Source organism: Malaclemys terrapin, chromosome 3 (assembly GCF_027887155.1).
Source record: "Malaclemys terrapin pileata isolate rMalTer1 chromosome 3, rMalTer1.hap1, whole genome shotgun sequence".
Lineage (NCBI taxonomy): Eukaryota > Metazoa > Chordata > Testudines > Emydidae > Malaclemys > Malaclemys terrapin.
Genome location: NC_071507.1, coordinates 65,174,269 through 65,201,884, shown reverse-complemented (window position 1 = coordinate 65,201,884; position 27,616 = coordinate 65,174,269). Strand labels below are relative to the sequence as shown.

At 42.1% G+C, this 27,616-nt stretch overlaps 1 protein-coding gene across 1 annotated transcript in view; it reads left to right on the top strand.

The window, feature by feature from the left end:
- CDC42EP3 (CDC42 effector protein 3) overlaps positions 1 to 27,616 on the top strand; it is a 113,028-nt gene that overhangs the window by 39,436 nt on the left and 45,976 nt on the right. The gene's annotated exons all lie outside the window — the stretch shown is intronic.

The following is a 27,616-nucleotide window of genomic DNA, read 5'->3' as shown; positions in this document are numbered from 1 at the left end:
CTTTGTCCTACAGTGATCATATGCTCTGTTGTCTGTGTTCTACATTATCTCTCAGGGTGGAGTGCTAGTAGGTGTGTTATTGACATGTTTGGCATCACTCAAAGAGGGCAAAGTTAAAGTTGTGTTGAGTAGTGACATATACCTAAACCTCTGAAAACTCAGGAAATATGGAGTTAAGGTATGTGTCACTTTGTACACTCTGGAAAGGCCTTAGGCACCATTGGGCAACTGTAACTCTAAGGGTATGTCTACACTACCCGCCGGATCGGCAGGCAGTGATCGATTCAGTGGGGGTCAATTTATCATAAATCGACCCCCGAGCGCTCTCCCGTCGACTCCTGTACTCCAACTCGGCGAGAGGCGCAGGCAGAGTCGACGGGGAAGCGGCAGCAGTTGACTTACCGCGGTGAAGACACTACGGTAAGTCGATCTAAGTACATCAAATTCAGCTACGTTATTCACATAGCTGAAGTTGTGTAACTTAGATTGATCCCCACCCCCCACCCCAGTGTAGACAAGCCCTAAGTTAACAAAGTTTTGGGGCATTTAATAGTATTGTAGGTTGTGATTAGGGTATAAGGAGTTCACATCCAAGGACCTGATTCTCCACTGCCTTGCACAATGCTGCATCATTTTTCACCTGTGCAAAGTAAAGGCTGTGTAAGTCTAAAATAAATTAATTTAATGGAGATATCCCATCTCCTAGAACTGGAAGGGACCTTGAAAGGTCATTGAGTCCAGCCCCCTGCCTTCACTAGCAGGATCAAGTACTGATTTTGCCCCAGATCCCCAAGGGGCCCCCTTAAGGATTGAACTCACAACCCTGGGTTTAGCAGGCCAATGCTCAAACCACTGAGCTATCCCTCCCCCATGTCTCCCCCTTCATTGCCCCTGGCTCCTTGGCAATGATTCCATTCTGATTTGGTGGCAATTTAACCTCATCTTGCCCAGGTGTAAATGATCATACAAGGTGCAAGTCAGTGGAGAATCAGGCTTCAAACATTTCAAGGTCAGATAGGTCAAATACAAAAAATTATAGACTAAATCCAAGTTTACTGTTTAATACAATTTACTCATGGTAAACTTCATGCACATTTACTATATTATATAAATAAAAGGTAATTGATTGCATGTTAGTGGGAAGGCAGTGTGGCCTGGAGATTTTGAGTTCTAATCTTGACTCTGCTGCTACTTCACAGGCTGGTCATTGGAAAATCCATTCATCTTTCTCTTCCAGTTTCCCCACCTGCAAAATAGGAATAAAAGTATTTATCTCAACAGAGGCGTTGTGAGGACTAATTAGTTAGACTGTCCAGTGCTCTGAATATGCATATGCTAAGTATTATTATTAATACTTATCCTTCCAATAGCGTATGGTGTGACCTTTAGTCCCTGTTTCCAACTGTTCATACAAATTTTAATTGTACCATTAGAGTTTTACCATTGCTTCTTTAGTCACACTTTCCAATATGATTTTTTGTATTACATAATTACAAAAACCCACTGGTGGCCAAAGTTACACCTCTCTCTAGCTATTTCAGTTATCTAAGCAATGTGTAGCCTAGTTCAGAGGTGCTGGAACTAGGAGTGGGGGGGATGCTGCCGCACCCCCCTGGCTTGAAGTGGTTTCCATCATATACAGGGTTTACAGAGTGGTCCAATAGCTCTTAGCACCCCCACTATACAAACTGTTCCAGCCCCCCTGGCCTAGTGAACAAATTGGCTGGTTCATACTTTAAAAGTTCAAACCCAGTTACCATTGTGCTTTTAAGATGAATTGTTCCCCTAAGTACAATTTATATGGATTTCTTCCACTTTTTGAAAGCCAGAATAGATCTCTGATCCACAATAGAAGAGTAGCTGTGAATAATTCATAGATGCATAAATTCCAAGGCTAGAAGGGACCATTGTGATAATTTTGCCTGACCTCCTGTACAACACAGGCCGTAGAACTTCCCCAAAATAATTCCTTTTGAATGAAAGCATTTTTTTTTTAAACCATCCCATCTTGATTTAAAAATTGTCAGTGATGGAGAATCCAACAATGATCCTCACTGTTAAAAATGTATGCCTTATTTCCAGATAATAATTAATAATTAATAACGAATGAAGTGTTGTAATGCACTAAGACAGATTCTGATTTAATTTACACTGATCTAATTCTGGAGTAACTCCAAGGCCATCCTTAGGCATACGCAACATATGTGGCTGCGTAGGGCACCTGAAAATTTGGGGCACCCCTGGGTCTTAGTGTCCACCGTCCTGCCTCTTCCTATCCCTGTTCAGACCTTTCCTGCAGGCTCCTACAGTTGGCTGCTGCAGCCTAGTGAGTCTTCCTCCGGAGGGGATCTACCAACTTAAAAGTATAACGCGACCTGATATAACACGAATTCGGATATAACGCAGTAAAGCAGCGCTCCGGGGGTCGGGGCTGCGTGCTCCGGTGGATCAAAGCAAGTTTGATATAACGCGGTTTCACCTATAACATGGTAAGATTTTTTGGCTCCCGAGAACAGCGTTATATTAGAGTAGAGGTGTCCTGTCAGTTTCTGAATTTACTGACAAAAACATTTGTGTATTACTGTAATATTTACTCAGAACATGTTAATCTACAGGACCTTAGTTTAAAATTTGGTTTAAAAATATTTCATTAGAAAACTGCTGAAGATTATAAAATCACATCTCTACAAAATCCTTGCATAGATTTTTAGATGCACAATCTGAGTATTCATCTTTAGCCTTAAATGCTTGGATCTTCAGACATCCAGTTTTTTAAATAAATCCTTCAAAAGACCACCCTTGTCTAAAACACACATTTTAATTCTAATTACTATAGTACAAAATCTTGCTTCCAAAGTCTTCCTGTCCTTTCTGTTCATCCCTTTCTCCCTTCACCCCCCTGTTAAAGAGAGGACAACACCCCTTTCCTTCCAGATAGCTGGACAAATAAGTTTCCCTTTCTTTACTTCTATTTGATTAACTAGTTTTAAGAGAACCCTCTAGCAAAATCAGTACCTTAGTAAGGTATAAAATCCTTTGTTATGCCTAAAATCTTTGGAAACATTTTTTAAAGTTGGTGAAATTTCATAAACATGTCTATTGTTATGGAGATCACACAAAGTAAATTAGTGTTCCCTTTTTCTAAAAGCAATGAATATTGTTATGAACACACTAAACCTTTGTGACTGATTAATTTAAAATAATGTAGTTGTTTCAGTGAGTTAAATATGTAGTAATCTGGAATGATTACTTTATGAAGGTTTAAGAGTACATTTAAAATATAAAATCAGATTAGAAATACTGATTAAGAAAATGTAAAACAGAGAAGAGCTGCATCATGTATTCCATAATATTTAATGTTGTATTCAGCAGGACAGCTGACTTGCCCTTACTACAAAGTTTTCACAAATAAATCTCAGACAAACTTCAGAGTATATCAAAATACCTGTGACTAACATTTTTTATTCCCAAGTTTAGTGCTTTTAATTAGGTACCTTCTGCATGTCCAGTCTTCACCATCTGGCATGCAATGGAAAACATACTCCATTTTCTTTTGAAAAAAAAAACACTCTTCTGCAATTTCTTTCAAATGTCAGTTGCTTCATTTGGGTTCAGAGATTTGGCTGGAAGGAGGTGAGCAGGGAGGGGGAGGGAAGAGAGCAGGGAGACAGTGGGGAGAGGGTAGGGCCTGGGTGGAGTGGGGTGGGGCCTGGGGCGGAGCAGGAGTGGAATATGGGCATGGCCACAGGCAGAAGAGGTGGGTTGGGGAGCTAGCCTCCCCAAGCAGCAGCTTCACCCATCGCCCATGACAGCAGGTAAGAGCGGTAGGCTCCCGCACACCCACCGCGCGCTGCAGTGTCCTTAGGCAGGGGCTGTATTCACAGAGCTGAATGCGCTGGCGCCGTTCATTCTGCATGAGGGAGAGAGTACGGGGGTCTCTGTGGGGAACTATGACTCTCCGCCACTGTGAGGCAGGCTGGACGTCTCAGTATCCTTGCTGCCTCGACCCTTCCCCACCCACTCACCCCCCGGGCTGCAAGCCCAGGCTGCCGTCGGGCATAGGGGCACCAGTTTAATAATACTGCGAAGGGCCCCATAAATCCTATGGACAGCCCTGAGTAACTCCATTAACTTTGGTGGAGTTGTGGCAGTTTTACATCCATGTAAGTGAGATTAGAGTCTGGCCCAGTGGCTCAGCAGTTTTTAGAAATGCTTGGCCATACTCTCTAAGAGAACATGTAAAAATGAAGAGAGAATCAGAAAGCATTTGTTTGATAACTTAAACAGGAGGGAGGTGGAGTGCATGTCTAGGTGAAGGGCTGAATATTTGAGCTAAAATTCTGACCTAAATGAAATCAATGACAAAACCTCCCATGGAATTCAGTGGAGCCAGGATTTCACCATTAGAGAAGAGGTTTTCCAGGTCTGCTTAGTTATTTGTTCGCTTGCAGTTTTAGACATGTAAGAATGACTATGGCCTTAAAAAGAGCTCTGGGTAGACAGAACCGTGAGTGTGCAGAGCCCCAACAAAGTCACTGGGAGTTGACCTGTGGAGCTCCTTGCAGAATTCAGGCCTATGTAAGATGGGTGTTAGGCCTCACTGCAGAGAGAGAATATTCGGTTAAATTCTATTACACTTCTTCTGCACAATGTAAAAGAAACAACCCACCAGTAGAAGGGAAATAGCCACATTCAAACACTCTCTGGTGAGCAGTACTGTATTTAAGCTGTGAGATGAGAACGGGTAAAACTGACATCCCAGAGTAAACTCAAAATAAATCATAATTTGGATCCAATGGCTAGTTTCAGTAAGAGTTGGGCCGGAGCTGCAAAATTTGGATCTGGACTTCTGCAAAATCTTGGGGATGTTTGTATCAAGAATTATGGTTATGGCTCCTGTCTGGTGTTAATGATTCAATCTGGACGGTGTAGGAACAAAACAATTTGTATACAGTAGTTCTTTTATAGACCCTGAAAATATTCTTTTCAACTCTAAAGATGGTATAAAATATTTTTTTAAATATATGTACAAGTTCAGAATTATACAATGTTGTTAACATAAAAAAGGGAAATCGATAGCAAACAAAATTCTGCTGTTAAAGGAATTTCTGTCTATGATTTATTTCACTAGTTTATAATAAGATAAGATCTCTGTACCCTCATAGAGGAAAGAGAATTGACAATCTGTGAGTAAGGAATTTAGGCATTGAGAGCCTGAGCCAAAAGCTGTTGAAGTCAATGGGAATCTTTCCGTCGACTTCAATGGTCTTCAAATCAGGCGCTGAGTAATCAGAAAAAAATTAGTTAAAATTTCTACAAATGCTGAAACTCTTCCTGGTTTTGATCTACAATAAAAATAGACTCTCTCCCGTACGTACATTCATCATTCACTGTCAGACCCCCAAATATGTCTGAAATGTAGGGATTGTGATAGCAGACAAGTCTCATTCCATATTGAATTAGTTTTAGATATAGCAACTGCTGGAAAGTAATATACTGTCAAGTAGATTTCACATCTGCTTTTGAGTTATTGAATTATCTTTCTCAAAATTGGGTAATTTACAAATATTTGCAGAAACAATAAAGTACTACAAGTATTTTTGTTGCTGGAAAATGTAAAATGTAAAAAGGGGGCAGTCCTAGCTCACTCTGCCTGTTTTGATAGCAAGCTATTTTTTTGTATTATTTCATGTAAAAATGGTGAGCTGTAACTAAAAAGAAAAAGTCTTTTTTGCTTTTTGATGCTCTTTCTACTCAATTACCACTTGCCCCACTCCAGCCTTTACTCTATGGCTATGTCTACACTGCAAGTAGGAGGTGTGATTCCTAGCTCAGAAGGACTTACACACACCAGCTTTGCTTGAGTTAGTGCATTAAAAATAGCAGTATGGGGCCCCGGTGGCACAGCTCACGTTATCTGCCCGAGTACAAGGTCCAAGATCCTAGGTATGTATTTGGGCAGCTAATGGGCACGCTGTTATTTTCAGGATGCAAAGCAAGTGCATGTACATCTACCTGAGCTGGGAATTACACCTCCCAGCTGCAATGTCGACATACCCTACATTTTAGAGTACAAGCAATAGCACATGATCCAAATTTTAAAAGACAGTCTCGTCTCTGAAGTCTAGACATTGATCTTGGGACAGTTTTCCAGACACTATGCGATCTAGTCAATACAGTTGTAGAATTATTCTTTTTTCAACTGTGTAGAATTATTTCAATGGGCAAAGGAATGTCTTCATCCCATGTCATCTCAATTTTGCCTATGTATGGCTGGCAGGGACAAGGGCAGGCAAACAGAAGGATTGAAGATGTCACAATTGAAATAGTGTTGTCAGCTCATGCTATTTTATCACATCTTGAGCTATTTCATGTTTCTGTTAAAGCCACAATTCCTGTAATCCTGTGACTATCTAAGAATCTCAGCTTTCCTTTTTTTGTTGTTGTTTTTTTCTTTTTTTTTTTCTTTTTCTTTTGAAAGTAAGCTTCTAGACCTCTTGGTTTCAGAGAAAAGTTTGAAAATGTAACCTGAGTATATCCTAAAGGCTTGAAAACTAAAAGGTTAATAAAAAGAACACATTTATTTATTAAAATCTCATGATTTTCAGCAAATCTAACGATTGTGGGGCTTAACTCATGATTTTTGAACATCTGGCACTACTCAATATATTAGAGCTAAATGGAAAAATTCAATATCTAGTTTATTTTTAAATAACATTAAAGTTACAAAGTCAAACTTCTGTTATGATTTTGGCTATTGTTAATAAGCTGGTGTATAATTACTTACTGACACAGTGTAGCAAATGTGTACCAACTGATAAAATCGTAAGTACTATATATTTCATTGATTTTATAATGTATAGATGTCTTTTTAAAAGGGCACAACTGAATGCCCTTATGATATGTAAGAGAGATCTGCTGAATTTCTTGGCATGTATCAGGTGAAAGGCATATCAAATTCTGGTTTTATAATGAGTCATATCATAGGTGGCAGGTCACAAAAAGTTCAAGTAATATTTATGAAAGTTGCCATCCATTATAAAGACTTGGTTTAGAGAATGCCTTCAGGATTGAATCCTGAAGTAAGACCTAACTACACTACAAGATCTACCTGACAGTGACTTGCCTAGCTGTGAAAACCAGCCTTATTGTCCCTGGGCTTCTTTGCCACCCTTAACCCCTCTCCTGGTTTCAGTCTGTCAGCCACTTTTACCTTGCCACATTATTTCCTGATCCATATTTCAACACACACACACACACACTTGTTTTTCTTTATTTTTCTTTCTTTCTTTCTTGGGGTGGGGGGAGGGGAGCTGAGGGGCAAATGAATGTGTTTTTGTTAAAAATAATTTACCTCTTTAACTTCCCCTGGCCAAATAAAAGTAGAGCCTCCCAGCACCAGTCATCCATGAACAAACAAACACAATAAATAAGAAAAAGAATAAACCAAACAAAAGCAGCAAACTTAGAACTAAGCAGTTCCCAATTCATTATAATAGGATGATGCATGCTTAGCACCAGGTGTGTGGGAATATAAACAGCAGCACTCAGAAGCCTCTTTACCTAGCTCCAAATAGTGTCTGTCATCAAGCTCTGTTAGCCTCCTTTGGATCCAGAGAAAATCCAGAGTGGTAACAACTCCTCTGAAGTAAGAGAGCCTGTTTTTTTGTTTTAAATAGTATAAGGGGACATGTAAGGAAGGAATGACTTCTGCAGTGTGTGTTTCTCCTAATTTTGTCTTGGAGCTTGATACTAATTTCAATTGATATTGACCTGTGAACAGCTACCTTAACCCTCTCATAGTTCCCTCATGGTTTGTCTCACCCTGAAGGATAGATGTCTCTGTCACGAACTTTGATTGTTAAATGATACAGTATCTATTAGTTAGTTTGGTAGTATTACTGAGATGTGTGAAGTGGATATTTGCAATAGTTACAAATAGTATTCTTGCTATTTTATTTTGAGTCCTATGAAATTTGGTGGTTTTTTAAAACCCCAGTTCCTGGAGTCATGTGAATATGACTCTCAGCTTTGATGCTTAACAAAAGGAAAGCTGTTAGTCCTCATGGTTGCAGAGAAAAGCTTGAAGGCAAATAAAAGGAACCACAAAATTTATTATTTTTTAAAGTCTCTTCTTTGGGACCTGATTTATGATTTTGGATGGTTGGGCTTGGCAATGCGGTGAAATGGAGACAACAATACTACATTCCATATGAATAGCAAAGTAGGTGCTTATAATGTTTTAATTAGAGTAATCCATCTATTTTTCTGACTGGTTCTTATCAACTTGTGAAGAACCTTGAGCTTCTTGGTTAGAAAAGGAGGTGGTGGCTTATAAATGATATTATTTCTTGGTCAAACAAATTGGCTAAATTATTTGGAATTTATAGTCTTGGCAAAAGATTATTTACCCTTATAATGTTAATCTCTTCCTATGTAGTGATCTTTCCAGAAAAAGATACATAGGGAACCCTTCATGGACTGAGAAGTTAAAATGATACAGATACGGTAATAGACCAAAACTGTGTAAACAATAATGCATGATCACAAGAATCATGGTAAAAATATATATTCCAAAAGCTTAGGTCTGAAGACTGCACCCACAGCCAGTCTTATGTATATGCCAATCTGACATAAGAAAATGAGCAGTGTGTCGTACATGAATACACAGCTTTATGTATTTCTTATTTATGGACCCACTGAATACTAGACAAGCACATCTTTAGCTATGAGAAATCCATGTTTGAGATTCCCCTTAATTTTGTAAAAGACTATATTGCAGAGATGTGTCAAGTGCAAGGCAGGAGAAGTGGAAAATCCTTGTTTTCTTGGCTTTGTGAGGACAAAATTTGGAAAGGAAGAAGTGGGGGAAAGAAGGGGGTTAACACTTCAGTAGCATCCAGGAGGATGTCACACTACTTGTACAGTTCCTGAAAATCTACAGAGAACAAAGCAAGGGAGAAGAGTGAGTGACCAGCTCCAGTCTCTTCCCCAGATTGGTAAATTCAAACTATGGATAAATGAAGATGTTCTGTAAACCTCATTGATGCCTTTAAGCAATGAAACCATGTCTAAAGATTTTGTGTGTGTAAAATCATATACTTAGTGTATGGGAGTTTGCATTATATTCGTTTATATCGAATGAATTATTTGTAAAGAGGTCACATTTAAGCCCTAAGGCTGGACATAGATTTAGCTTTCAACCCTAACTCTACATTGTGAGTCTTAATTTATGCTAATGTTGCTATTAAAACTTGTCCTTGCCTTCAAAGCCATCCATAACTCAGCCCTGGTCTCCATCTGCCCACCTCTTTCCTACACCACCTCCTATGCTCACAATAACTCCAGGTTAGAATCTGGGATTCTGATGCTATACACACAAGTTAAACGTGTGTGTAAATGCTAGCAGGATTGAGGCCTTACATGAGGACATAGTTATTTATTGTAACAGCTGACTGTGTTCAAGCAAGGGCATTTTTGAAAATGTTCTTTTGATGCTGCTTATATCCCCCACTACTGTGCAATAGACAGAGGAACAGCTGCCTCCTCCCACCCTGCACAGATCCTTCATCTGGAGTGGCAATCCAGTTGTATTAACAACTGGGAATGGTAGATGATTCAGTTGTTGTAAAGCACCATGTAAACAATAAAAAACCACACTTTTTTTAAATGTAAAATTCCTTCTCAGAACCTTACTTACTGTCTGAACAAATAATGTAATCAAAATTCTGTGTTCTAGAATATACTAATGACCATAAGTGACCCTATACAGTTCAGATTCATGCTAGACTAGCCCATGATCATTGCTCACTTCTTGCTCTCTAGGTCTGGTAAGAAAAGTGTTGCTAAACAAACATTTAAGAACTTCTCTTCAGCATTTTTTCCTATTAAAAAAAACCCACCCCCACCAATCTTCTCAAATATTGGGTTAAGCTAGTCGGATGCTGGTATAGTCTTTTAGATATAGCCAGTAAAACAAACAGAACACCTCAGGAGAAACAGGAGACCAAAAAAAAACCTCACTAAAATGTAATGTATGCAGATAGTTTTCAATATTTAAACTGCTAGATGTACAGTAAGTTATTGCAATCAAACAACTTGGAGACCGTGAAGTCCAAACTGTCAAGGAGCCATTCCTCTGCATAGCAAACCACAGCTGGGTCTGAAGTTTTCCAAATTTTGTGTGTGTTCTCACAAGTGTTCCCCAAGAAACGCTTGCAGTCAGGAAGAAGCCGTTCTGTTTTTGGCTGGCTCTCAGCATTGGGGAGCTCCATCTCTCTAAGCAGATTAGAGGCAAGCATGGCAAAAGAGGTAGGAAAAACATTTAAGGCAGCTCCCGATACTGCACTTTATTCACTATCCACTACCAAAGGGAAAACCTAGAGAAAGCCAAAAGGAGAAGATAAGTAGGCCCCCATAAATACAACATGTAATCACTGTATTTCTTCCTAGAGCAAGTATTGTATGCTGCACATTCTGAACTTGGCTGAAGTGTCCTTTTTCAGAGAGAAACCATTCTGAATGTAGTAAGAATTCTCTACATTTCATGCTCCCATATTAATCTGTACATCAAGGCTGAGAGAAACACAGCTCAGACTGTAATTGGGAATCCCAATAAGCACTTCCAACTTCTCAAAGCAGCTGGATTAACACGTTAGCACTCTCATGCAATGAATTATCATCTGCTCCAGATTATCTCTCCTATGTATGAAAACATCAGTGTCTTTCCAAGTCCAGTGTTAGGTCTTCTATCTAGAACTGCATGACTGTTACAGGGAGAAAAAATAGAGCCCTTTCTGTGATGCACTAGGGGGGAAGTATGTTTTAAGGAGACAAACTGCTAAAATATAGTTCTCATTTGAAGTTTGACTCTTATGATTGTCTCAAGAGCAGGTTCCACAAAGGGGACTTAGGCTAAATGTTGCAATCCCTACCTTTAGGTGCTCTGCCATATAGTAGAATCCACAGTCCTGAGTTAGGAGCTCAGGCTCCCTTTACAATGCATAGGGAGAAATAGGCGCCAAAGAGTGGGATTAACAAATGCCAGCATGCCGAGTGGGAAGCCACCTAAACTAACCAGCAGGAAATGCTAACCAGAGGGTGATAGCCTGGCCCTAACCACTGCCTAACTCCAAGTCTGAGGGAGGTACCTTTCTCCAGTTGGGGTTTGCCGCCCTGAACCCTCTCTGGAGTTAGGGCCAATCTGTCTTAAGATTCTTTCTCTCCAAAAAATGGAGGATGTAGCGGTGTTGGATACCCCCCTTTTACCCAATAGCTCAGTGGTTAGAGGGCTCACCCAGGATCTGTGAGACTCAAGGGCAAATCTTCATTCTCCCTAAGAGGAGTAGGGACTTGACCCCAGGTTTCACACCTTCCAGGTGAGTGCTCTAGATGCTTGGCTCTGGGGTATTTTGGGGAGGGTCTCCCTAAATCTCTCCTGTCAAAGCAGTTACACTTTGTATAAAATCAAATGTTCATTGGAGCAGGGGCTTGAACCTGACTCTCCCACATTGCAGGGAGGGCCCTAACCAATGGGCTATAGAATCTCTCTCTCTCTCCCCCCCCTCCCCCCCCCAAAGAATATTTGGGAAAAGGGGGCACAACCACCTCCAGATGTGTTTTGTGCAGGGCCCACTCCAGTAGAGATGTTCTAAGGTGGCCTCAGAAAACACCTACCGGATCAGGCAGGACAGGCAGGGGATCATTTAGTTGGTAAATCCTGCCAGGGCTCAGGTGTGAGTTAGATGCTGTATGTCAGGATTTAGGCAGTTGTGTGCATTCCCACTGTCAAAAATTTAGGCACCTGCAGAGTTAGGCAGCAGCTTAGTGGTGCGTTTGAGAATCTACCTTTTGGACTTAGGTTTAGGCTCTTAGATCCACAAAGGGATTTAGGTGCCTATCTTGCTGCACTAGGAAATTGTTTTTAAACAAAAAGGGCCAAATTCTCTTCTTAGTAAACTCTGTTCTTTCTAAATCTGGACTAACTTCATTGTATTTACACCAGCATGAGAGAGAGTAGAATCTAGCCATATGTTTTTGGAAAAGTGCAAATAGACATTAAGCAGTTGCTACCAGGTTGAACTGTTGGTCTTGAACCTGCAAGTTGCCCTTCATGCTGAATTTAAGTATCAACCAACATAGAGAAAATAAATGTTATACTCAGATACAAAAGTTTATCTTATAAATCTTTAGGGTCCAAATATTACCTCTTAGTCATCTTACACTAGTGTGACTCCACTGATATCTGTGGAATTATTCCTGATTTGCATCATTATAAATGTTTTCCCTTACATTGTCACTACACATGCAGTAAGGGAAAATAGGCACAAACCAAAGCCACAGTTCTGATCTCTGGTCCAGATCCAAACTTCCTGGAACCAGTTCGTGAATCTAATAAATCTGTGGTATGCCTGCAGATCCAGCCCCCCAAGTGGTGTGGGGAGAATCCTCTTGTGATGTGGGGAATCTTTAATAGCAGTAGTGATAATAATTTCTCATTATTTTTTCCATAGTCGTTGTGTTTAACTTGTACATCAGCTGGCACCCAGTCTCCCCTTCAGAGGTATACATCAGAGTCTTGTAGAGTAGAGGAGACCCACTAGTATATACACCTCTACCCCAATATAACGTGACCCGCTATAACACGAATTCGGATAGAATGTGGTAAAGCAGTGCTCCAAGGGGGCGGGGCCGCACACTCCGGCAAATCAAAGCAAGTTCGCTATAATACGGTTTCACCTATAACGCGCTACGATTTTTTGGCTCCTGCGGACACCGTTATATCGAGGTAGAGGTGTATCTCATTACCAATCATGCTGTCATTATCATGGCCACCTATGTTTCAAGAGGAAAAGGGCATATGTTTTGGAAAAACACAAGACCAAGCTTATTTTTAAGGGATATTACCACACGATGATCTAGTCATGATGCAAAATCATACACTTGTATCACAGAATATGATTCTTTGTATGATTATTTTTGAAGCCCACCTATAATCTAATCAAATGATGCATGTTACCTTCTTAATGGATAACAAGTAATGGAACACTAGGCACTAAATAAGGAATGTAGCCACAGTGGGAAGTGCTAATTATACCAAATACATTGGGGAGAGAGGCAGAGGTAGGAATCTTGGTTTATGACTTGTGGGGATTAGATTTTTGTGGTGGTGATGGGAGGGTGTGGTAGAAAGAAGAGATGCAATGTGATGTTGCCTGCTCGCTACAGATCAAACCCCTCCAGATCCACTGAGGCTAAATTTGTGTTTGTTTGAAAATACAGATTTCAGTGATAGGAGAAAAGCTGAAAAATGGGGCCAGGGGAAGAGAAGGGTTTCCATGACAGCACTGATCCAGAGAGCTGTACTGGGATGTGTGTGTGGGGGAGGGGGGGGGAGTATCAAGGGGAACCCTTTTCTTCATCCCTACCTCCCCCTGCAGCTAAGTGGAATTTGACTGATTGTAGGGAGTACTTCAGTCTTCTTCTATAACCTATAATGGTCATTTGATGTCACATCTATTGCCCATTCTACAGGGGGCAAGATAGAGAACTACCATGACTGGAAATGCCACAAGAAGCTCAGTGTTTCCTGCCCCTTTAGTGGGTTATTCCCATGGAAGTAATTATTGAGCTTTAAGGTAATATTGTCTTGGTCAATATTTGCTCTTCAGGTTAATAAATAGTAATTCCACTTGAGGTGAAGAAACCCAGTCTCTTCTTACCTCATACTAAAGGAATTTTGAGAAGTGCCCCACATATAAAATGTCACTCTGGTAACTGTGCCCTTTGGAGCATCATGGAGGAACTGGCACAACTTCACAGGGATTAAAAAGGATCGTGAAGTTTAGTTTGTTTACGCACTGAATTACTATTGTAGTCTGGTTTTTGTGGTACCTTTCAGCACACTGCTATAATAAGTGGCATTTACACTTTCATTTCCAGTTCACCTTTAAGAGACTGTGCCTTTGGAAATGAACTTCCCTCTTTGTTAATCTTGCAGAGCTTGATTTATTCTAAATAGCAGCATAATTTAAAATTGGATATAAATAATATGCCAGTTTACAGTTCCAAGTTTGCAAACATTACCAGGCATATTGCCAGATCCAAAGCCCATGGAAGTCAGAGAGTCTTTCCATTGACTTCAGTGGGCTTGGCTCAAGATCACAGTATTTAGCTACCATGATTAGTCCACTGCAGTAAACAGTACACCCACTAGTTAGGCTTTCCAGGACCGGACTTTAAACTAGTAACTATTATCTTTCACATTAATCTATCTTGCATACATTGCAATTTAAAAGCATGGGAGCCCCTGCAACTTGGTCCCCTTGTTTTTGGTGGGGCGGGGTCAGGAATGGAAGCTGTGGCCAGTCACCAAATATTCCAGAAATATTATTTGCAGAAGGGTCTGTACTCTGAAAGACTGTACTCTGTATTCCTGGAAATCTGTCCTATTATTCATCAATGCCTGTGGTATTTCACAACTTGGAAACACATACCCATATAGAGTAGGTATTATTAACCAATATGAAACTACTGCAAGATGTCATGAATCAGAACTTACTGGCCATCCTCACGAAAGACTTCATAAATTCGGACTCATTTTCAAAACAAACACTATACAGTGGAGATCAGGGACAAACTAAGGTGAATCTAAAAACTTAGGCCTAACAGAAATGGGGTCTTCCCCCAGGTACAGACTTCTCCAACCATGCCCAATGGACGTTTTCAAAACTAGAGAATTCTTTTATTCTTGTATTCACATTTCCTGAGGGAAATGATCCTGCCCTGAGTAAGGACTGCAGGAGTTGATTCATTGTAAGTAAACTCAGAATAAGAAACTTTCCTCTTCTGAAAAAATCCTCTAGGGAATTGAGTGAAATCTTCTCTGTAATTTTCTTTTTCAGTGATGCATCTTTCACTTCGAGTTGTAGAAGGCATGAGGATGTTGCCACTCTTTTAGCCAACACCAAACAACCTGACAGTATAGGATACATTTCTAAAACATCTGCCAATGTGACATATGTAAAACTGGCATGATCAGCATGATAAATCCCAAGGGCACATAGCCTCCTTGTAAATCGAGCATCACCCGCATCCATGTCTGGCTTGGTCCTTAAGATGTTCTGACTGGATATTCCATTTTTGTCCATCACTGGCGATCTCATCATATCACCAAAGCTTTTGGCATTCAAATGATCACTGGCCATGTAGTGGCATTCCTTGGCAAACTTGCTTCGTAATTAGTTGGTCTTCCATCCTAATAATATGTCCATATCAAGAAAGCTGCTGAAACAAAACCAGTACCGACGAAGGCGGTTGCTGATCTTGTCCTGCCACTTAATTAGTAAAACTGGTAGTAGCACACGACTAGAAATACAATACCTCTTTCAAAAATGACTAAGTTAACACAAACAAGGTACCTTTTTAGTTCATGCCAGCAGCATTCACATGGAGGAGTTACTAGCATGGTGTGCAGTGTGCACAACAATTTGCGTCCCTATAGTCCAAACTGCAGGGCCATGTAGACAACCGAAGCCTTAAGTCTTGTGGTCAATTAAGAAATGCTAGTTATGTCATTCAGCAGCATGACTAATGTTTAAATATTAATACAAATCTCTTTCTTCACTAAAATATGTGGTCTTGTAATACTGGATTACTAAAGAGGACACTTGCAACAAATGACTTCCCTAAAGATATGTGGGGTTTTGAAATATCTGGTGACTCTCCAAATCTCCAGTCCTGTACTGTGAGGATCTGAGCATGACCTGTAAGTCTTATGCAGGCAAAACTCCCATTGACTTCAGTGGGGCCTTTCCCATCTTGGGGCTTGTCTACACTAAAGCTTTTTACCTCCAGTTGATTAATTGCTGATTAACTATAGGTATTTAACACATTTGTAAAGACTAGGCTGAACAGTTTCCAAATGTTTGTTCCAGGATATGATCTGTGTGTGGGTATTTTGTACTTTTGAATGGAAGCTTAGATTCTGCAGATGGTGATGCTCTTGTCTGGGAAAAACTTCCTATTCCCCCTAGGTAAATGGATTTCCCCCCTCCCCCCATGCTACCTCGTCATCATCTATGCAACTTAAACAGTATGTGATTAAAATACTGATCATCACAATACTTAGCCAGATAGAAGGTACATCTTCATTATGTACCAGAAATACTGGTTAAAAACATAACAGTAACCAGTGTGTACATTACAAACAAATCACTATGGAAAACTGATACTTATGATAAGGGTTTCTGATTGCTGGTGTTAACGCTTTCTGAAATTCACTGTTGATTTTAGTAGATGGACTCAATGTCAAGCTATATATTACAATTTTATCAGTTAAAAACATTAAAAATGTTCAGAGCATTTTTCCTCCAAATTTTTTCCCCTGTAATCACTTTCAGTCCAGTGAATGCTCTCTCGACACACAAAAAAGCTATATGATGCAAAAATGCAATCTCTAGCAGTATTCTTAGGTCAGAGCAACACCATGCTCTGAGTGTCTCTAGCCTCTGCTTGCCAGAAGCTGGGAGTGGATGACAGGGGATGGATCACTGGACGATTGCCTGTTCTGTTAATTCCCTCTCAAGCATCTGGTACTGGCCACTGTCAGAAGACAGGATACTGAGCTAGGTGTACCATTGGTCTGACCCAGTATGGCCATCCTTATGTTCTTGCCCATGAATATGGGGACATAATCGAACAGAAAAGCTGAAAACAAATTAAATTCCAAACAGTTCTTTTCAGTGCTTTTATTTATTAAAACGAGCAGTGAAATATTGCAAGTTAGTTTTATCACTTTTATTGGTTTCAACCTAAAACTTAAAATGCTTTTTATAATATTCATAGGACTATAGTACAGAAAGGTAACTTTCTTTCTTTCTGCATTTTAGTTAGAGGATCTGTTGACATCAATGGAGAAAATACACAGAACCCTGGTTGAGCACATGTTTGTGACCAAAGTTGTATTACACTGATTGGAAGATTATTTTCCCCTTTCAGTGTATTGTCACAGCTGTTGGAGGAATACAAGTTATGATTCAGTAAGCACTATAATAAGTCAGAGCATTTTAGCAAAAGATACAGAGACCTGATTCTGATTTTTACACCCGTTTTTCATTAGTGTAACTCTGGTGACCAAGTTATTCCTGATTTTATACCAATATGAGATTAGAATCAGACCTACAACACTTAGGGCATGATCCACAGCTCACTGAAAACAATGGGAGATCTTTAAATTGTTTGCATGGGTTTTGGAGTAGGCCATTAGGGTATGTCGTAACTTCAGGGAACTTGTATGATTGACACCCATATGGGAGACCTGGGTCAGCCTAACTTGGGTGTGGACAGCCAAAATGCAAAGCCATACTTGAGCGCATCCGTATTTGTGTAAGGTGCTAGAACTTCTGGGGGCACATACCATCGTTCCTAGCGCTACAATAAACTCTGCCAATTTGAATTCTTTTGCCGCGTCTCATGGGACAACTTGTCTGTCCTTTCTGGGCCCCTGTGAGGACGTGCTCTTAGCCCACCAAGGCAGTAAAGTAAACTCTTTCTGGATTGGCACAGTCTAGATTCTTGGTTTCAGCCTCTGTTCCAGCCAGTGGCAAGGGCTGGATCCAACTCAGAAGGATGACCTGTTCCAGCAGTTGGCATTAATGCAATTCTTATTTCAGAAACATTAGGTCAATGCAGGTCACGACACACAGTGGAGGGCATTTTGGCACTGGTCTGTTCTGAGAAGGCATACCTTGCTAAGAGGATTCTGCAGGATGCATGCAGACATGGAGAAGTGGAGACAGCTAATGCAGGTTCAATAGCTGTGGGATCCCCCTACACTGACCAGAAGCTCTGGAGTAGGACCACAAGCAAAGAGTGGTGGGATTACATCATGCAGAAGTGGGAGAAATCAGCAGTGGCTTCAGAACATCCATGTGAGGAAGGCCACATTCCTGAGGCAGTTGGAGGAGATTGCCCCTTCACTTCTTCATTGAAGACAGGACCTTAGAGAAGCTGCAAAGAAAACTGAAGATCTTTCAGTCCATTTAATAAAGTATTTACCATTCCTGTCAGTAGGCAGGTGAAATAATGACAATGGAACAAAAACTTAGGGTCAGATTTTGGTAGGTCCTGACCTGCACAGCTGCTAGGCATGATCTCATACTGGAGTGCAGATGCTGCCCCACCACACCACACCCCAATGCTTCCATGGCTACCTGAAAGGATGAGGGAAGACAATGGGGAGACCACAACCCTGCTACCCTGTATACTGGTCAGCTGGGGTATGGTGAAGGTGTTAACAGGCAACGTTGAGGGAACACAACCCATTGCTAGGGTGGCAAGACAACAGCTGCAACATGTGCTTCCTAGGACACCCCAGGGGGAATTCTGGCTGACTCAGAAAAACTGAGCTCGTTAAGACAGAATTTTGCATTCATCTGCATTGAATAAAACATAAGAAGTTGTCCAAACTTGGCTCATGCTGCTGTTTGCAATGGGGTTTCATACAAGTGAAATATAGGGCACAGCACTGTCTTAGGTAAGTGGTAATCGTCTGAGGAATGTATTTGTGAAATCTAGACTCAGGACTGAGATCTGGGTTAGCACCTTTGCTTTATCCTCTCTGAACTCCCATTTTCAATAAGTAGAGGTCATGTAAAATGACTACCAGCCCAAGTCCACACCCAGCAGACTGCAGCATTTCCTAATTAGGTTATATTCAATCTTTATAATGTGCTAGTAATAGATGTGATACTGCAGTGTAATCTCCACTGATATTATTCACTTCCCAGGAATGTACAGCTGAAGCTGCTCTGCTGGCTCTGACTGAAAACAATGGGTGTGCAGCTGACAAATAAAGTAGCTGTTTTACATTCCCTGAGTGATTCTGATTCTATTGTTTAAGTGATGTCGGCGGAACAGGTACTCGCATTAGAAAACCAAGCACAATCACAATTTTGTTGATGTGGCAGCTATTTCTGAATCTTATTAAAGCTTGTTAGTGCTTTTCCCATGCAATGAAAAACTGGACTTGCCTGTTGTAATATTGCCTGGCAGTTATGAATGGTTTCAACTCACATTTTATACTTAAAAAAATGAGCTCATACTATATAATTGCAGGCTATCCCCAAGAATATTTTTATTCAGTATCATTAGACTCTACATCAAAGATGGCAAAGAGCCTGACCCTTCAAGATGCTGAGTGATCTCAATTCCCACTGTAGTCAAATGGAGTGAAGGGTACTTGGCAACTTCCAGGATTAGCCCCTAATGTTTAAAGCTGATGGCAATTTTTGTATGGAGCAAGACAACAAATGAGGAGAACGTTCCAGTTAGAATTTGGCTTTCTTCTTGTTTATAAGCTAGCAGTTTTCATCAATATTACAATATTTATTCTATGTCTTGCTCATACACTCCATGTGCACTTCTTAACAATTGCCATATCCCTTACCCACAAATTAACATTTTATTTTTCTCCTTCAAAGCTTACCAGACAATAACCATTAATTGTCTTTACTAAAAACAAAAGCTTATTGAGTTGAATCTGTTGGTTTAATATATACAGTGACCTTGATTCCTTCCCCAGCTGGCACGAGCATATTCAGTTTGCATCTCTCTTCCAAGTGCACTGCAGAGAAAGGCCGTTTGAGCTTGCTATTGGAGATCCAAAGGCTGCCTGTGGATGTGTATGAATTAGCACATACCATGGCCAGCTTAACCGTGCTCCTGCCCCAGTCAACACCATCCAGTTTTGGGGCAGTGCTTGCTATTAAAGTGACCCAGTGGAGCAGGGATCAAGGGCCGCTGAAGGTCCACTTACTGACATTGAGGCCCTAGATATAATAGCAAAAGCCAGAGTAACAGGGCAAAATCTTGCACAGCACTTGCATATCAATATGTTATGATTCAGACATCATAAATAAGGTGAACATCGCTAAAAACAAAACCATCCCCCTTTCAAACAAGGGTGAATTAGTCTTTCTCTCTCGCACATCTGTAGTATTAACACTGAAGAGGATGATCACGTTCAAGCTAAACAAGAAACTCTGGACATCAGAAATAACAGTATCAGATTCTAAAAAATGGGTTCCAATTATTATAAAAAGACTTTCAATATTGTTCTCTACATATTCTGTTAAATATCCCAGTGGGAGACTTTTGGTCAAAGCTAACCACATTTCTTTGGACTTTCTTCTTTTAATGATTTCAGCGATATAAAGAATTTAGATGAAAAGCAGAAGTATTTTCTCTTTTTTTTTTTTTTTTTTTTTTTTTTTTAAATCAGTAGAAAAGATCCACTGCTCAGCCTGCTAGTGATTTTATTTATAGAAATTCCCAAAGTGGCAGTTACTGAAATAATCTGTGACCAACAGGCTAAAGAAAACTTTAAAAATTTCAAAAAAGTCTCCTTCCAAGAACTATATAATCACTTCCATGAAAATGTGTTATGTAGCCCCTGGGCACTGTATTGACGTGGTATGAACAAATGGTGAGAGAAGGTGAATTACTGGAGATCTATGTACCTTCAGTAATCCACTTGGATTGTAAAAAGGTGGGAGGAGAAATAATCAAACCTATTACTATATATTATCCAGCAAATGTATTCCAGAATGCAACCTTTTGAGTGCACTGTGAAACAGTATTAAATGGCTTTTGAAAAATATTTTGTAGGCCTGGAGTGCAACTTCCTTATTTATGACCAAAGCTTTTTTGTTTGTTTGTTTGTTTTTTTTGAAAAGCATTTACTTTCTGTTTAAACTCTCAACTTCTTTTGAGTTTACACTGTGCGCTGCACCGCTGTAGTGTAGACTGCTGCACCGCTGTAGTATAGACAGTTGCTACAGTGACAGACAGGTTTTTTTCATCACTGTAGTTAATCCATCCCCTCAAGAGGCAGGAACTAGGTTGATGGAAGAATTCTTCCATTGACCAAGCATTGTCTATACCAGGATTTAGATTGGTTTAACTACATCTCTTGGGATGTGCATTTTTCATACCCCGAGCAACGTAGCTAGGTCAACCCAAGTTTTTTAGGTGTAGATAGGCGTAAAGGGGTATACTTTAATGACCATAAAGCCCTTGTACATGCCTTGTCAGTTTCAAAGCCATAAATTGACAATTTCAAAACACAAAGGAATCAGTTTGCAAATTACATTTAAGTTCTGTATCAGAGGGGTAGCCGTGTTAGTCTGAATCTGTAAAAAGCAACGGAGGGTCCTGTGGCACCTTTGAGACTAACAGAAGCATTGGGAGCATAAGCTTTCGTGGGTAAGAACCTCACTTCTTCAGATGCCAGAGTGAAATAAATGCTAAAGTGCCATTGACTTCAATGGGGCACATATAAATCCATTCTAATTGCCATATGACATACTAGAAGTGGGATTTAAGTACTGATCTGAATTGGGACTAGTATGCCTAATGTCAATTAGGAACTTTAACTAAGACCAACCTTTCAACTCCAGCACAAGTTCCTACCTATGAAAGCTTTAAATTATAGAGAGAAAGCATAAATCCTTGGTTGGAATGGGAGAGGCATTTCCACTCCTACTTTGCAATCCATTTATAAGTAGCTGTATGTTATTATACAGTGTTAATGTTGAGATTTTAATTACACGGGAATTGAGAAACTAGGAATTCAGGTTCCCCTAGCAACCTTGATTCTTCTTCTGATGTGTATATCCTACAGTAGGGGGAAAATGCATTTTCTATTAAACTACTCCTCCAGTAAGACTATACAAACAAGTTGAATTGTGTATTTTATGTTTAAACTGTTTTTCTATAAACTTATATACATCTGAGCAGGACTTTTTTGCACTATTAATCCTTTATTTCTTTATAATACGATCTAAGCAGTATTACTACTTATATCTCTATAGTTGTGCCTGGCACATTACAGGATAGATAAAAGATTCCCCATCATGAAGAGCTAACAATCTAACTCTACAATCAGGAAGATACTAGAATGAATTGGGGAAAGGGAAAGATGACAGTAAGGATAAGCATATAAGGAAAGTAGGATGAATGGGATTCCTAACAGAAATGGGCTTGAAGGAGAGAGTCGCTTCATGGACAAGCGGTGAGAGAATGATCCAAACTTAGGGGACAATATGAAAGACTGTATAGCTGAGAGATGGAGAAGAGGACTTGGACAAATGTGGTACAGGTCTGTCTCATCTTACGTGGGGGTTCCACAGTTAGCGCGTAAAGCGAAAACCGCATATAGCCAAAACCCCATTGAGTTCAATGGCGGGCGAAATCGCCCACACTACAGGTACAGTATTAAAATTGTTGTTTTTCTCTTTTTGCCGACCGCATAAAGTTGAAATCGCACATGTTAAATGCGTGTAAGATGTGACAGACCTGTATATCACAGGAGCAAAAGAACACTACGTCAGCGATATAGGTGAGAGTGAGCTTGTGCAGATCCTTGAAAGTGAGGATCTTGAAACAAATGATCAAAGAGACAAAAAGCCAGTGAAGGCATTCAAAGGGGCTGGGATGTGTGCCATGACTGAAACAAATTTTTGCAGGAGCATTTTGGGCTGTATAAGTAGGGGCATTGCCAGCAGATCGAGGCATGTGATCATTCCTCTCTATTCGACGTTGGTGAGGCCTCATCTGGAGTACTGTGTCCAGTTTTGGGCCCCACACTACAAGAGGGATGTGGAAAGATTGGAGGGAGTCCAGCGGAGGGCAACAAAACTGATTAGGGGTCTGGAGCACATGAGTTATGAGGAGAGGCTGAGGGAACTGGGATTGTTTAGTCTGCAGAAGAGAAGAATGAGGGGGGATTTGATAGCTGCTTTCAACTATCTGAAAGGGGGTTCCAAAGAGGACGGATCTAGACTGTTCTCACTGGTACCAGATGACAGAACAAGGAGTAATGGTCTCAAGTTGCAGTGGGGGAGGTTTAGGATGGATATTAGGAAAACTTTTTCACTAGGAGGGTGGTGAAACACTGGAATAGATTACCTAGGTGGAATCTCCTTCCTTAGAGGTTTTAAGGTCAGGCTTGACAAAGCCCTGGCTGGGATGATTTAGTTGGGGATTGGTCCTGCTTTGAGCAGGGGGTTGGACTAGATGACCTCCTGAGGTCCCTTCCAACCCTGATATTCTATAGTTCTATAAATGTTGGCAGTCAAATGCATCTGTGTCTATTTGACTATCCAGTCCTCAAAAATGGTTGGTTGGATTTTCTAGGGTTACCATATCTCATAAATAAAAAAAGAGGACCCTCCACGGGCCATGGCCCCGCCCATTTCCCCACCCCTAGCCCCGCCCCAACTCCGCCCCTTCCCCCACCCTAACTCCGCCCCCTCCTCCCTCCCACTCCTAGCCAGGGGGAAAGGGCTGCCCCAGTGCTACCAGCTTCACGGTTTGCCGGGCAGCCCCCAGAACCTGCGCCCCCGGCCGGCGCTTCCCCAGCGCAGCTGGAGCCCCAGCGCGCAGGGTCTGGAGGCTGCCCAGCAAACCGTGAAGCTGGTAGCGCTCGGGCTTTGGGCAGCCCCTATGCCTCCGGACCCTGCGCCCCCAGCCGGGCACTTCCCCTCCGGGGCTCCGGCGGCTCTGCGTAACTTACACTGTATAAGTTACACAGAGCCGAAGAGGAGCAGAGCCCCCGCAGCTGGAGGCTCTGCTCCTCTTAGGCTCTAAGAGCCGGGCTGCCCCAGCGCTACCGGCTTCGGGCAGCCCCCGTGCCTCCGGACCCTGCGCCGCCGGAGCCCGGGAGGGGAAGTGCCTGGCTGGCGGCGCAGGGTCCGGAGGCAAGGGGGCTGCCTGAAGCCGGTAGCTCTCGGGCAGCCCGGTTCTTAAACAGAGCCTCTGTGTCAGTTACACACAGCCCAGGGGGCTGGAGGCTTTGCTCCTCTTTGGCTCTGTGTAACTGACACTGGATCAGTTACACAGAGCCCGGGGGGCTGGAGGCTCCAGCCGCCCCCGCTCTGTTTAAGAGCCAGGCTGCCCGAGCGCTACCGGCTTCGGGCAGCCCCGTGCCTCCAGATCCTGCACCCCCAGCCGGGCACTTCCCCTCCCGGGCTCCGGCGGCGCAGGGTCTGGAGGCACGGGGCTGCCCGAAGCCGGTAGCGCTCGGGCAGCCCGGCTCTTAAATAGAGCGGGGTCGGCTGGAGCCTCCAGCCGCCGGGGCTGTGTGTAACTGACAGAGCCGGGCTGCCCGAGAGCTACCGGCTTCGGGCAGCCCCGTGCCTGGAGACCCTGCGCCGCCGGAGCCTGGGACGGGAAGTGCCCGGCTGGGGGCGCAGGATCTGGAGGCACGGGGCTGCCCGAAGCCGGTAGCGCTCGGGCAGCCCGGCTCTTAAATAGAGCGGGGTCGGCTGGAGCCTCCAGCCGCCGGGGCTGTGTGTAACTGACAGAGCCGGGCTGCCCGAGAGCTACCGGCTTCGGGCAGCCCCGTGCCTGGAGACCCTGCGCCGCCGGAGCCTGGGACGGGAAGTGCCCGGCTGGGGGCGCAGGATCTGGAGGCACGGGGCTGCCCGAAGCCGGTAGCGCTTGGGCAGCCCGGCTCTTAAACAGAGCGGGGGCGGCTGGAGCCTCCAGCCCCCGGGGCTCTGTGTAACTGACACAGTGTCAGTTACACAGAGCCGCAGCCGCTGGAGGCTCTGTTTAAGAACCGGGCTGCCCGAGCGCTACCGGCTTCGGGCAGCCCCGTGCCTCCAGACCCTGCGCCCCCAGCCGGGCACTTCCCCTCCCGGGCTCCGGCGGCGCAGGGTCTGGAGGCACGGGGCTGCCCGAAGCCGGTAGCGTTCAGGCAGCCCGGCTCTTAAACAGAGCCGCCATTTTCCCGGACATGTTCGGCTTTTTGGCAATTCCCCCCGGACGGGGGTTTGACTGCCGAAAAGCCGGACATGTCCGGGAAAAAGAGGACGTATGGTAACCCTAGATTTTCTTCAAACTACCACCAACACAAATTTCACCTGTGAACTAACAAGTAGCACGACAAACTTGAACCCCAACATTACCTTTAAGTGGCTTATAACAGGGTCTTTAGAATGAAAGCACAGTCTCAACAGTAGTCAGTTTAAAGACCGATAATGCATAAGTGCATTCTGGCAAACAAATAACAATCGCAAAGCCTGATGTGAACATTGCAGCAGTTAGAAAGGGACTCACAGAAGTAAGATTTAATAAAGGATTCTCTTTTTCCCTTTGGGGTGGAATGGAAATCCATTCCACCAAGAAACCTAACTGGCAACTCCTGTATCTCATAACAGTTGGGGTAATATTGAGCTAAGAAGAATATATATATTTTTTGTAAGTAACATTACTTGGGGCCTGAAAGTACCAATTTGCTGCACAGGGGATACTTGTGTTTTTCAGACCGTGTGTCCCATTCACCATTCTTCCGAAACTGTTCTCAGGGTGTGAATGGAGATGATGTGACAAAGACCACTTTAAGACAACTTTGTGGTACCCACAGTCTATGCCTGGCCCCCTGTTTAAGTTTAGAGCAGCCCAGAAGCTGCTCTCAATTTATGTAGGCTGTTGGAGCAACTAAGAATCACTGAAATACTGCATGCTCTGGTCATGCCACTACTACTAAGGGCTGCCAGGGCATAGAGCCATTCCAATTCTCCAGCAGCAGTGGGACTATGCTCTAGTTCCAGCTGCTGAGTTGGTACTCTCATTGTAGCTGGGAAGCCCCACCACACAGAGAGTAGCAAGGGAAATAACTTCCTGCACAAAACTCCAAACTGTCAGCAGTCCAACTGAGGAAGCAAATTCACCTCCTGGGTGTGAAACCAAACATGGAGTGTGTTTGTCTAAACATTTAAAAAAATAATTATACACAAATGAAAACAGTAAGTGGAATGGAAAGCCCTTGAACTCACCAATAGCATTTCCTATCATGAATGCTATTATACACAAACTTTTATAACACATAACTCAACTTATTATAAACAAACATGAAAGCCTCCAGCCTCCCATGTATTCATCTCCAGAGAAGCACTTCGTAACAAATAATAGAGTTGTATTCTGCCCTATCTCTCTGTGGGCTGGAGTCAAAGAGCATGGGTTGATTCCAGTAAGGTCAATACAGCATTTGATGCCATTCAAGGCATCTTACAGATTCAGCCCCATTTAAATCTGAGGGAGTTTGGAGCAAATCACTACAGCAGGCCATTAATCTGGTGATAACTCAGACACCAGAACAATTCACAGTAACACAAGTATGAAAAGTGTGACAAGAACGTATTTAAAAAGAAAAGTTTGGAAATTCAGTTATATACTGAAGACTAGTGTTTACCTCTTCAATCGATGAGAATCCATCACTGCAATTTTCCTTTAACAAGTGAAACCTGTTTTTCCCCCCTCCAGTACTTGCTGAAGGGGTTTTTATAAAGTTTTCCAAAAAAAAATTAACTTCCAACTCTGAGTGTGTGAAACTTCATTTGAAAGGTGGTAGGGTTTTTTGAGGGAATTATGAAAATTGCAGGATCGGGACCTTAACTCTATGCATTATGTGTGGTTGGATGGCTGTGCCCAGCCATAGCCCTCATAGGGTCTCTGTGAGGGTGCAGCAGTCCACCTGCATGTTGACCACTCCAAAATCAGGGCCACAGAGTGAAAATGCTTTCTCAGTCCTGTGACATTGTATTTATATAAACTGTAAAAGAAATTACTCCCAATCGCCCTGAAGTAAAGTGCTTAACAGCCACTGACAATAGAGGGGAGAAGTATACATACTGGGTATATATCTAGCATTTATACTTATAAAAATACCATGCATAATGAAAACTGTGTAAATATTTATAAAAATATCTTTGTGTAAGGTCTGTAACATATTTAATATTTTCAATCAATTCACATGCAGTGCTTGCGTGTTTGTGCCAAATGTAACATTTTGAAAAATGAACCTTTAGTAAAACTGTCAGAAGAGTTGTGTTAAGTTCAGGTAGCTGCCAACAATAACTTCTGGGAGGATATCATTGGAAGAAGCCAAACAATGCTGGGGTCTCTATCAGGATTAACTATGGCACTTGTAAAAATATTAACATCAGTTTAGTATTTATGGGCTTCCTATCCCATAACCTGCCGGACTGCCAACAACTATTTTCTTAGTTCTTTAACATTCTGTTTAAAGCATTTTCGCTTTCATCCAATAGATGGACAGTTTCCTTTTAAATCTGGTGTTCAAAATGAGCTTGGTTGTGAGAACTCCTAACAAACACAGAAGTGTCTCTCTAAAGCATGTGTTTATATCTTTGGGCATAGCAAAAGCCTGAGCTCTGTTGCCAATTCTTGCCATGTTTGGGGGTTTTCTCTTACAATCCCAGCTCCTGGAGTCATGGCACTCCATGCAAAAATCTCACCTCCTTTAAAACAAAACAGTCTCCCTAGCCCTCCCAGTTGCAGAGAAAAGCTTGCAATCATGAACTGTAAAGGATCGAAAAATGAGGAGGCAAATGGAAAGAACCCCAAATGTGGTTTCAAACTCATTTTCCCCAGCCAATCGTGATGTTTGGGGAGAGCGTTCCTGATTTATTTTATTTAGTTATTTATTTAGGAATGCCTGGCATTAGTGCAGATGCAGCTTTAACTAGGGAGCAGTTAGTGCCTCCATAATGCTGTGCGCAAACTAGCCATCAAGATATATATTTTTAAA